Source organism: Leopardus geoffroyi, chromosome X (assembly GCF_018350155.1).
Source record: "Leopardus geoffroyi isolate Oge1 chromosome X, O.geoffroyi_Oge1_pat1.0, whole genome shotgun sequence".
In the NCBI taxonomy this organism is placed as follows: domain Eukaryota; kingdom Metazoa; phylum Chordata; class Mammalia; order Carnivora; family Felidae; genus Leopardus; species Leopardus geoffroyi.
Window position 1 is genome coordinate 127,869,330 of NC_059343.1, and position 13,247 is coordinate 127,882,576.

At 48.9% G+C, this 13,247-nt stretch overlaps 1 protein-coding gene across 1 annotated transcript in view; it reads right to left on the reverse strand.

Moving 5' to 3' along the window:
• GAB3 (GRB2 associated binding protein 3) overlaps nt 1–13,247 on the reverse strand; it is a 79,913-nt gene that overhangs the window by 45,860 nt on the left and 20,806 nt on the right. The gene's annotated exons all lie outside the window — the stretch shown is intronic.

A 13,247-nucleotide genomic window follows, 5' to 3' on the forward strand; every position in this document is an offset into this window, starting at 1 on the left:
CTGGCTCAGGAAGCGAAATGGCACGAGGGTGTGATCGACCACAAGCCGACCCGGGGGGAGATCCGGCATCTCAAAGGCCCACGTTCCTCCACACATAAACAGTAAGAAAAAGGGGGGCAGACTACCCAGGAGATGAAAACTTTATATCATAGTGCCTAGGGGACGTTCAGCTGAGTGAATTGGTTTAAAATCCTTTTGGTTACAAGAGGGCTTCTACCGAGGGCTCAGCTAATAATAATTCACAAGCCACATATGTGTTTTATGTGGGTTGCTGGGTTTGTGCTTTCTTTTACGAGAGAGAGTGCACGGGGCAGGGGCAGAGAGAGAGGAGACAGAATCCCAAGCAGGCACCGCACTGTCAGCACAGAGCCCAACTTGGGGCTGGGACTCTAGAACCGGGAGATCATGAGCTGAGCTGAACCCAAGAGTCAGATGCCTAACCGGCTGAGTCCCCCAGCCACCCCCACTCAACAAACAGTTATTAAGTGCCTACTGTGTGCCAGGCACTGTGCACAACAGGTGGAAGGATGCTGGAGGACTGGCGAACTCACAGAGGACGTGAGGGCTTGAGAGCTGCTGTCTCTTCTCACGTAGGAGCTCTTTACCTTTTACAAGTGCAGGACCGCCAGCTTCCACGGCTGCCCTCAAGTCCGCCCCCTCCCCTTGGACCTCCTCCACTGCACACGTCCCAGAAGCAGCGCCATCATCAGTTTATACGTTATTCATAATTGTGGCTAATTGTGTGCACAGTGATTTTGCTTTCCAGATCCTCTCGGTGCAGGACATGCTCATCTTCACCGAGAAATGGAGTACAAAAAAAGGGGTTCCTTTTGAATTCTGATGCTTCTTCTCACTTTCCGGGCGGCCTTGAGCACTTGACCGCTGCGAACCTCGGCATGTGTAAACGGAGCCAGTATGCCCTGGCCTGCCTCCCGTGTGCTGTGATTGCGGCGAAGCCACGACAAACGGACAGAGAAACATTATCAATTTGAAAGTAACTTATAAAATGATGATGGGGCTGTGTGTTACCAGGGCACAAGGCACTGCTTGCCCTGGGGAAGCTTTCTCCCCTGTGGCGTGCATACCCCACCCCCCCACCCCCCCGCAACCCATGCACCAATGGTTCCGAGGGCTTTTCTAGCTCTGATAATCAAAAATCTGTTTCTCATGAGCCTTTCCTGCCACAGCCACCAAGCTGACTCATTATCACCCCATGAGTATCATCTCCAACAAGAAAAACCTGCAACATCCTGTAACCTTGTGGAAAAGTGTTTGTGCTCATTCCTCGAATCTGAGAAAGGTTAAAGCTGAGCTCCTCCAGAAGGGTGTGTCTGGATCACAAGCCTGCTCATCTGTAGGGAAGTGTTAAAGGAATAATTGAATCTCATCTTTCTAAGACTAAAAGCTATGTGTTGTTCTCCTCTTAAACCAACCCAACTTGCTGACTTCATAATTTACAAACACCTCGTAGTTTGGTTCTTGGTAGACAGTGACCCGCCGGGTCAAAGAAAAGCCCAAGTGCCAGCGAGCCTGGGGTGGAATCTCAACTTCCCTGGGATGGGTTGAGTTAGGTCCCCCCACCCCCCCACCCCATTCATATGCTGAAGTCCCAACCCCCTGGGCCTCAGAGTGTGACTGGATTTGGAGACAGAATCTTTAGCAAGTTAAAATGACGCTATTAGTGTGGGAGCTGAGGGGAAAATGTGCACACATGCATAGAAGGAATATATCACAAAGAGGCAGAGAGGGAAGATGGCTATCAGCCAGCTAATCAGCCAGGAGAGAGGCCTGGGATGGATCCTTCCTACCAGCCCTGACGACATCTTGATCCCAGACTTCTAGCTTCTTAGATCGGAAGACAGTACATTTCTGTTGTTTAAGCCACCCAATCTCTGGCACTTTGTCACAGCAGCTCCAGCAAACGGATATGTTCCTCAACCGTTGGTACACATTCGAATCACTCCACTTCCAGCCACACCAGTGTAGCACTGGCGCTGAACTTACCCCCTACCCATAAAACCAACTAGACCAAGTAGATGCCACGAGTGCTTTTAGACACTGGACGACAGTCAGTGCAGGGCTGTGACCCGTATGAGAAGAGAAACGAAAGAGCTAAGCCCATGGACCATCCTGGCTTTCGGCTTCCAGGCCCATTTCTAGACCATGACAGTGAGGGGAGGGGGTCCTAAACAGAGCACAGCAGTCTTGCAGAGTTGAGAAGACAGAGATAAAAATTCTGGATGGTTGAAGTGGCTGAAATTTGCAGGGAACAGGGCCAGAGAGGATGAAGCTAGGTAAGGAAAGAGTTCCAGAAGCCTACAGAGGAACCGCTCCACAAGACCCGTACTAAGGACAGCACGTGTACAGTGAAACTCCATGAGGTGAACCGAAACACAAATCCAAAAACAACGACCAGGGACCCACGAACTGAACACCTACCAGGGCTGGGACATGTCTGACTTCCGACCAGTTAGAGTGGAAAAACCTGAAACACTCAGGAGAGACTCTGGAAAGGCCACAGCTTAGAATTGGAATAGGCCAAACCAGCCCTGGAGTGGAGGCGCTCTAGACTTGCCCAAAGAAAGCTTAACAAGAAGCCTTCGAATGATCAAGACTAACAAACATGGCCTAATTATTCACAGAAGCTCAGGAAGAATGTGGTTGGCAGGGCACCTGCGTGGCTCAGTTGGTTAAGCATCCAATTTCAGCTCAGGTCATGATCTCGCGGTTCGTGGGTTCAAGCCCCGCATCGGGCTCTGTGCTGACAGCTCAGAGCCTGGAGCCTGCTTCTAATTCTGTGTCTCCCTCTCTCTCTGCCCCTTCCCGGCTCACGCTCTGTCTCTCTCTCCCAAAAATGATAAATAAGCGTTAAACAAATTTTTTTTAAGATAAATACAGTTTAAAAATATATACAATATTACTCTTGAGAGGGGCGCCTAGAGGGGCCTCAGTCAGTTAAGCGTCCAACTCTTGATTTCCACTCAGGTCATGATCTCATGGTTCGTAGGATTGAGCCCCACGTGGGGCTCTGCACTCACAGCGGGAGCCTGCTTGGGATTATCTCTCTCCCTGTCTCTCCTCCACTTGCATGTTCTCTTTCTCTCTCCCTCAAAATAAATAATCAACTTAAAAATACTAGTCTTGAGAAAAATGACTATGTTTGTGGGTTCCTAACAAACCTAATCACCAAGATTCACTCGTGACACATTTATGCGGCAAGAGACTGGGATGTGATGGTGAACCAGGCAGATGTGATCTCTAAGCTGGACGCGAGGCAGTCACACAAGGCTTGGTACCAGACTTTGAAATCAAACACAGTAAATGCTCTATCCAGACACTGCAGCGGCCTGTTCAGGATTAAATCGGGGTGTGAAAGTGATCAGTTAAGCAAACCTAACGTGAGCTTTTATCAGCTATTGAGACAGATTATCGGTTGGATAATTTGGTTGGAGTTTACGAAGGAGACACCTTAGAAGTCTGAACATTTGATTTGTGCGCTCGGTTTTACTTGCAAAGTGAGATAAACCTGGCCAGGTTATAGCAATTTCACTTCTTGTGCTCCAGAATTCACTCCCATAAAATTGAAGTGGCCTGTCTGGATTATGTCCATTGTCAAAAAACACTGAAATGAACGGAGAAACATCCTGAAAGTCTCCAAGGCTGTAAAGAGACACCTCTGGTTTAAACTGCTTTTCTGGCCAGAGTGATTACTGTCCCTTTGTTTCGGCGGAATTGGCCCCCTGCCCCCTCTGCAGTGGTGAAATCCCAAAGCTATGAAATCATTTCCTCCACATACACACAGGATGGGGTCCACAACCTGCCTTCGCAGCCAGGCTTCCCAAGTCAGGCTGAAGGAACAGGACCTCCATGTGGCTGCACTGGGAGCTATGTTTCGACCCTTCGGTACTGCTGGTCCCTGAAGTACCTGCAGTGCATTGTTGATGTGGGCTTGTGGCGCAGCGGACAGACTAGCGCCGTGGCCGTGAAGGGGGAATGGGAAGGACCCCTGTGTCGGAACAGATCTACGTACTGACAGCGGTGGCGGTCACGCGAAACTACGGCTGATGAAAGTGCACTGATGCGCACACAGGCGCGCGTGTGCATGGGCGACAGGGGAAGCCTGCAGCAGCTCTCAGATGTTCCCGATGTCATTTACTGGTTGTGTAAGATAGAGACACTAGGGGAACGACAGAAGGCCACCAGCCTCCTGGGGATCTAATGATGTTTCTAAATAAGCTTACAAAAACCTCCTCAACCCAAAAGAAGTCAAGAGAGTACAGAAGGCTGGCAGAGGGGGTGTGCACAAAACATGCTTGCCTTCACTCCACGTGTGTCCACACTTACAGTCACCGAACGGGAAGCGTGCTGGGGACAGAGAGAACTAAGACGCAGGCTCTGCTTCTACAATGCTCACGGTGGTCTCGTGGGCCTGGTGCACTGATGGGATGTGCTGCGTGGATGAATTTGCAGCCGCCGAGAGGGTAGGAGTGACAGTCGGTGAAGCTGGAGCGGTGGCACCAGCCGGTGGAAGACGCAGAATGGCTAGTCCCGGCCCACCAAGGGCACGTGACCACAACGGAGGGAGGCCTCCACGCTGAACGCAGGCTCTGGTTTACCAATGCGCAGACACCGTCACCGTGCAATGTGGTACCGACCGCTCGGACTGCTCTGCGTGGGACAGCGGCACAGGAGCTGCCACCAATGGCATTCCTTTCTCTTACCAGTTTATCAACTTTTACTCATAATCCTGTGAAGTGCTCAAAGCAGTGAATTTTTCCAGAACAGGAAGTGTCTTGTTCATTAATGCAAGTTTCATCACTCCCCCTTCAGTGTTCAAGAACACTCTGTAACTTGGGAAGCCTGCGTGGCTCAGTCGGTGAAGCGTCCGACTTTGGCTCAGGTCACGATCTCTCAGTTCGTGAGTTCGAGTCCCATGTCTGGCTCTGTGCTGGCAGTGTGGAGCCTGGAACCTGCTTTGGATTCTGTGTCCCCCTCTCTCCCTGCCCATCCCCTGCCGGCACTGTCTCTCTCTGCCTCTCAAAAATAAACAAACATTAAAAAAATGTTTTAAACAACACTCCATAACTTAAGAAGTTGAACAAAAATTAGTTGAAATTCCAGAAAAGCAAAAACAGTGGGAGTTGGCCGGTGACCCGGGAAGGTATCTGAACACGTCACCGGGCAGGTTTTCCAGCTGGCTGATCCGGCCACTCCTGCAGCTTCCTGGGAGGCATCTGGAGGGAAACAGTGACACAGCAGTGCCCTGCAAGTCACGTGTCCGAGCCCTCTCAGCAAAGACTGTTTTATCCCACACAACTATCAGAAGCATTTCCCCTGATTTAGCTGTCTTCCAAAGTGGAATATTTCTGTCCCTTTACATGCACTCTTCTCTAGAGATCAGAAGACGGGGAGGAAAAAAAAAAGCAAAGACAAATAAGACTGGCCCTTGTCTGATTTACGGACTGACTTTTCATTTCCTCTTACATCCTTCCTCATCACTGTTCCTCTACGAGCAGGTTCCCCCCACTGGCTTTTTCTTGTTGTTGTGTTGCCGTTGATGGGGGCTTCGTAAATGCTAGCTAGTGTTTAGAAAAGCTAACGAGTCAATCACCGCCGCCATTTGTACGGCCCCCAGGGATCTTGGATGCGGTCCCAGAACACGAGATGAAGGGGAGCAGTTGGTAACGACCTGAAGTTCCCCCATTCTCTTCCCAATGGCTTCGCCATGAAAATACTCAGGAAGTTTGGGGCGTGTTTATGGGTTGCAAAAGGTGAAAATCATCAAACAAACAGAATTCTGAATAATGTTCCACTTTCTCTCCGCCTTCTGCTTCCTTGCCAAAGGGGACTGCAAAAGCCATGGGACCCAAGGGCAGCGGGTCGGGAATTTCCAGGAGCCCGTTACACTGCTCCTCTTTGTCCTGGCTCAGTGCCAGTAGCCCTGGGATTGCTGGTGACCCTTCAGCCTGATGGCCTGTAACCTTCTGTTCGCTGCCAGATGCAGCTAAGACTTGTCCCAGGCATGGAACAACTTCCTGTGATTGTCCTGGAGATGGCCTGGCCCACAGGATCAGCTTCCATGGTTGTCAACAGACGCAGAAAAGTCCTGTGTCTCTGTAGCGTGGCGAGCCTTGGAAGGAGGAATCTTGAGGAGGAATGTTCGGCAGAGATAAGTGTGCCACATTACATGACATGCACTTGACCTTCCTCATGAATTGTCAACCTAAGTGCCACTGAGTGTCCTGGCTGGTTTCTCATTATTTCTTACATGGCAGATTCTCAGAGGTCATTAAGACCAGCTAATCAAATCTGCAGGTGTTGTGAACCCAGGAAGGTCACCAATACATTAGGTATCAGGCTCAGGATCAACATGACGGCTTGGAACAATGGCTGAAAACCAACTCAGGAAGAAACAGCTGTTTGAAACTCTCCTAAGTTCTGTGATAGAGTAAGAGTCTGTGGTGGAATGGACAACTTGACAACTGACCTGGCTGATGAGGAAATATTTTAAGCGGGGTCCCTGCAACAGCATGAACACATAAGAATAAGATTTTATTTTCCTTTATTTTATTGTATTTATTTTTTGCGAGAGAGAGAGAGAGAGAGAGAGAGAGAGAGAATGTACATGCAAGAGCGGGGGAGGGGCAAAGGGAGACAGAGAGAATCCCAAGCAGGCTTGATGCTCAGCGTGGAGCCTGAAGTGGGGCTTGATCCCACGACTTGGGGATCGTGACCCGAGCCCAAACCAAGAGTCAGACACTCAACTGACTGAGCCACAAGATGCCCAGATAATAAGCTTTTAAAAATCACCATTATCCCCAAGTGTTGGGTAAAGATTAATGGTAATGGTTACACAACATCATGAATGTGTTTAATGCCACTGAACTTTACCCATGGTTAAAATAACCCATATTATATATGTATATTTTACTCCAATAAAAAATGACAAAATATTACTCTCACAGTCATGGGTGTCTGTCCCCTAGGGACCCTCCCACTGCTCAAGCTGAGTGCCGAGGCACGAGGGCTCCTGGGACTGTCTCCAAAGGAGTCCGCTAACAATGAGAAGATATTCCTAACAGAGCAACAGAAAGACCTCAAAGCAGATTTTTCTGAAAATAGTAATAACAGTTTGCACCAACGTCAGCGGTTTGCATGGATTGGAGTGAATCACTTAACGTCCACATGGACCCTGTGGGGTACACACCCTCCATCCCTCTGGGGACACTGAGGTGCGTGAGCTACTCAGATCACCTACCTTGGGAGCCTGGGTCTTAAACGTGTCCTGCCGTGACACCAGAGGCTGCTGTGAACGGACCACAGCTATGTGGGTCACATGTAGGTCACCGAGCTTAGAAGCCCCAAGAGCGAGCCGCAGAGAAAGGAACGAGGCAAGGGGAGTGCTCGCTTCAGACGAGCTCTACGTAGAGCAGATTAACTGGCAGAAGGATGTGTAAGGATGGCGCACCCGGATTCTGAAGTGCTCCAAAAAAATGAAAGGAATGAGGAGAATTCGGATTCGGATTGTGGGAGAGTACGTATTTGGATTACAAAGTCCAGGAGATGAGAACATTCAGCACAGTTTTATAAAAATGAGCTCAGTCTAGGGGCGCCTGGGTGGCTCAATCGGGTAAGTGTCCGACCTCGGCCCAGGTCATGATCTCGTGGTTTGTGAGTTCGAGCCCTGAGTCGGGCTCTGTGCTGATAGCGCGGAGGCTAGAGCCTGTTTCGGATTCTGTGTCTCCCTCTCTCTCTCTCTCTGCTCCTCCCCCCACTCACACCCTGTCTCTCAAAAAAATGAATAAAAACATTAAAAAAATTTTTCTGACAGCGTGGAGCCGAGAGCCTGTTTCCGATTCTGTGTCTCCCTCTCTTTCTGCCCCTCCCCCACTCATGCTCTGTCTCTCTCAAAAATGAACAAGCATTAAATAACATTTTTTAAATGAGCTCAGTCTAGCAAGCCATCCTCCCGTTTCCTAAAATAGAGGAATTTGGGAAACCTGGTGTCTTGTGTTATTAGATATAAGATATCTGAGGTTCAGTGCAGAGAAAAATCTTCTTAAAATGCCACAACAGTGCCTGCAGCCTAGAGGCTGCTCAGCAAATCAGCGAATCTGGGTTTCATTGCACACATAGTTAAAAAAAAAAAAAATTCTGCCTGGATTAAAGATTCATGTTTGAAAAGGAAACTATAACAGTATGGAAAACACAGAGGTGAACAGGGCGAGTGGGGGCGGGGAGGAGAGACGAGAGTGAACGGGAGGAGGGGGCTGTCGGGGCCCAGGCCGGCAGGGGTGGGGGCAGCAAGCAGTGAGCTGCAGCCCCACATAGATGCTGCAGGCTAGCTCCTCAGCTCTAAGCACCTGCTGGCTACAGGAAGCTGCCAAAACCACCTCCTGGGCTCCGGCCAGCACAGGCCGTGAATCTACTCCACCCAGGAGACCACAGGCCACCAGTGTTCACCGAAGCTCCTGTCTCAGCCAGGGACAAGCCAAGATGCCAGAGGGCGCCTGCCTGGACGCTTAGCCCCAAGTGCCTGCAGAGAAAAAGAACCTTCTCAGTGCCAACTTGGTTTCGTGAGTTGTGTGGCTCAAGGCACATGCATCTGCTACGTGGACGAACCCGTTATTGCTTACAGTTAAGGCAACCCCCCTGGGCCTCCCCGTTGCTGACCCAAATGTCCTTCCTTTCACCCAGGAACACATGTACAAGCCAGGGTTCAGAAACGTGTGTCGAGTGAATGATGGGGACCGGTCCAGACAACAACCGGTCTCACTTCCAATTCCACGCAGCGTGCACTGAGCTCAGGTGGGCCCTCGATGTAAGCAGGCCCCTGTGACACCTCCCTCTCCTCGCATGTCACTGTCCCGCTGCACTTGTGACTTCCAAGGGTCCAGAATGGACCAAGTTAAGGATTTTTCACTGGAATCCTTCAGAAATCATTTTTCTATTTTGTCAAAACTGTGCCCTCCAGAGGGGGTGGGGACACGTGTAATCGACCTAGGGTCCTTCCAGAAGGAGCTGGTTGGCGTTTCCTTTTCCAGTTTGGGTTCTTTTCATTTGTTTTGATGAGTTTCACAGCACGGAATTATGCAAACATGTACTCAGAAATATGTTTTCTTTCTGCCAGCTTTCTCTAAAGCTCTGGCAGTCGCAGAGACCAAAGCAAAAGAGTATCTGGTTGTTGACATTTGTCTAATGAGGTTGGACGTTATTTCTTATGTGTCACGTACCTTTGTAGACCTCCTTGTGTAAGCGGCTCTTCATTTTTCTTCTTTAATTTTTTTCAATATTTGGTTTTTTTGAGACAGAGAGAGCTAGACTGTGAGCAGAGGAGGGGCAGAGGGAGAGGGAGACACAGAATCCAAAGCAGGCTCCAGGCTCTGAGCTGTCAGCACACAGCTTGAGGCAGGGCTCAAAGTCATGGACCGTGAGATCATGACCCGAGGCAAAGTGGGACACTAAACCGACTGACCCACCCAGATGCTCCTTCCTTTTTTATATTTTTTAAGTTTTATTTTTTTAATGTTTATTTCTTTATTTTTAAGGGAGACAGAGACACACAGAGCACGAGTCAGGGAAGGGCAGAGAGAGAGGGAGACACAGAATCCAAATCAGGCTCCAGGCTCTGAGCTGTCAACAGAGCCCAACGCGGGGCTTGAGCGCATCAACCCTGAGATCATGAACTGAGCCAATGTTGGATGCTTAAGTGATTGAGCCACCCAAGCGCCCCAGTTTATATTGTTTTTGAAGTACCTACTGTGTAAAATAGTCCTTGGCAACATTTAGGAAATGCTCGCTAAATATTTGTTGAAGGACTGAATGAATAAATGAAGTTTTATTTTCATATGATTGAAATTCTACAGCCTTCTCTTCCAGAAATTATGCCATTTTCTTCCATTTAAATACAATACAGCTGGAATTAGTTTCATATATCTATATTGTTTTTCATATAATTTATTGTCAAATTGGTTTACATACGACACCCAGAGCTCTCCTCAACAAGTGCCTTCCTCGATGCCCATCACCCATTTTCCCTCTCCCTGCCCCACCCCACGCCCCCATCAACCCTGTTTGTTCTCTGTATTTAAGAGTGGTTTCCCTCCCTCCCTCTCTGTTTGTATCTATTTTTCCCCTTCCCTTTCCCCATGGACTTCTGTTAAGTTTCTCAAGATCCACATATGAGTGCAAACATAGAATATCTGTCTTTGACTGACTTATTTCACTTAGCATAATACCCTCCAGTTCCATCCACGTTATTGCAAATGGCATGATTTCATTCTTTCTCATTGCCAAGTAGTATTCCATTGTATATATAAACCACATCTTCTTTATCTATTCATCAGTTGATGGACACTTAGGCTCTTTCCATAATTTGGCTGTTGTTGAAAGTGCTGCTGTAAACACTAGGGTACAGGTGCCCCTATGCATCAGCACTCCTGTACCCCTTGGGTATCGTACGTCTACATTAAGTGGGATTGAGTCATAGTTTTCTTTCTTTGTACTGGAATCTCCTTACCTAACTTGATGGCAGGGTTACTGAAGAACCATTTCTGTGCCTAAATAGTTTAAAAAGTATGCAAGTTACCTGTTCTCTAAAGTTCACAAGAACTCAAGTATCAAAATACTCTGAATCAAGCATATGTCTTAGAGGTAATTATCTGACCAGGATAACGTTTTAGGGTCTAAGACTTTGGCAAGGCAATGTTAGAATTCTCATTTGGGGTGAAAATTTGGGTGAGATTAAATGCCACTCAAATTTCAGTTTTAATTTCTAATTACACGGTTCTCATGGCCCAAGACCCCAAACCACTGAATTCTTGTCAGCACTGAGAGAGAGCCACAGACTTGCTTCTTGTGAAATGGGAACTGGCAGTGATGAACCAAAACAGCTACTGAAAAGGAGGCCTGGGAGGGGGTGACAAAGCAGCCCGCCTGTTGGGGGACCCAGACGGCGTGTTGCCTTTTTGTGAGCGAGAGCGAGGTATTTCTCCCCATGGAAAGCAAGGCTTTGCTCAGTACTGTGGATACAGTACCCCAAAGAATGGCCCGGGAGCATGGCCCGTGGAAGAGCCACGAGGCCCGCGGGCCAGACCGAAGACGCTCCGCTCGCCACGAAGACAGGGCATTCTCGGGCCCGCGGCACCAGCTAGCAAGGGAAGGGACCCTGACTTTGAGGTCCCTCACTGCGGGCGCTTGGGGAGAGGACCCCGAGCAAGTGTCCCTGGGCCCCCGTGCTCATGGGCTCACAGTGTGGGAAGGGAGACAGACAAGTCAACGGAGGCCTCAGCTCCCGAGACAGCAGACGTGGGGCAGCCCTCGCCGGGGCCTCCCGACATGCTCTGGACCCGGGGGACACAGGGTCTCTGGGCACATCCAGCCCGACACAAGCTGGGGGCCTTCTCCAAGCCACGATTAGAGACAAATATTTTTCTATACTTTCTGTTAATCTTTTATGTTTAATTATTACAGGACTATAATTATGACATGCTGAACGGGTCACAGAAACGACGTAGGTACAGAGTGACAGATTTACTTACAAAAAATCAAAAATACCTATGTGGTGAAAAGGCCCCTTGAACAAAAGTCAAGGTAAGACAAGGCTTCGGCTCGGGTCATGATATCACGGTTCCTGAGATCAAGCCCCGTTATCGGGTTCCTTGCTGACAGCACAGAGCCTGCTTGAGATTCTCTCTCTTTCCCTCTCTCTCTGCCCCTACTCTGCTGTCTCTCTCTCTCTCTCTCTCTCAAAATAAATAAACATTTTTTAAAAAGGAATATGGGGGGGCGCCTGGGTGGCGCAGTCGGTTAAGCGTCCGACTTCAGCCAGGTCACGATCTCGCGGTCCGTGAGTTCGAGCCCCGCGTCGGGCTCTGGGCTGATGGCTCAGAGCCTGGAGCCTGTTTCCGATTCTGTGTCTCCCTCTCTCTCAGCCCCTCCCCCGTTCATGCTTGTCTCTCTCTGTCCCAAAAATAAATAAACGTTGAAAAAAAAAAAAAAATTTAAAAAAGGAATATGGGGTGAGCTACAATAAACAAAACATATTCACAGAGGAAACAGATGGCCCGAAATCATACATCCAGACATTGCTAATTACAAATGTGCTACCTTTGCCCATCAGATTGCCAACAAATTTTCAAACGTGCACGACATGTGTATTTGTGGATGTTAGTGTCATTATTTATAATGGCCCCAAATCAGAAAGAAACTAAATAGCCATCAAAAGGTTGAATAAATTGTGGTATAATTATGCAAGTCCCACCCCAACCCCCCTCCACCCCGTACTTTGGGAATCTCAGCGCTCTGCTTTGTTGTGATTCTTCGAGTTCCCATTTCATTAGTCCATTTACAAGTCGGAGTGAAATGAACGGTAAAGTTCATAATTACAAAACAGAAGCAAATTTTCAAACAACTGAGCAGAGGCTGTTCACATCTTTCTATAATGTAGCCAGCCCTCAGGGCAGTTCGGGTCTCCCTGGACCTGCTTCTTCCACCGGCTTCCAAATCTCAGGCCAAAACGCCCTGCAATTCTGGACTCCTCTCTTTTTGTCACCAAGAACCAATATATCAGCATGCACCACCCCCTTGCAGAGCCCCTCCCTCCCTGTCACCTGGATCACTGCAGTCACCTCTCACCTCTTCTCCCTGCTTTCTGCCCTTGTCCCTACAGTCTATCCTCAATACAGCCGCCAGGTCGATCCTGTCACAACGCATGCGAAATCGTGTTGTTTCTGTGCTCATTGTCCTCCAGTGTCTTCCTCCCACACTCAGGGGACAAGCCAAAGCCCTGCTTGAGTCCCCCACCCCTCCCATCACCTCTCTGACCTCATCTACTCTGTCTTCACTGCCCGGGCTCCAGCCCAGCTCACTGCACCCGGTAGGAGGAGTGCGCTATGCCAACTCCTGGACAGTTCGAGCTCGGTCCCAGCACAGGCCGAGAGCTGTCCCTTAAGGCAAGAGCAATCCCCCAACAGGACTTGTAGATGATGGCTGTCAGAAGCTGAGGCCCACAGGGTCAAATAGTCACTGGCAACATGTATTTATCAAGTCTCCAAAAAAAGTGAGAGAGAAATAGAATGCGTATTATGCTTTATATTCCTTAGTGAAGTCATCGCTTGAGGCATTAAGTATCAGCGACTGCTGCAATCACAAAAAGACAACTCGGTAGGAAAAGTGTGCGACTCTTGATCTCGGGCAATGTGAATTCGAGCCCCACATTGATGGTAGAGATCACTTAAAAGTAAACA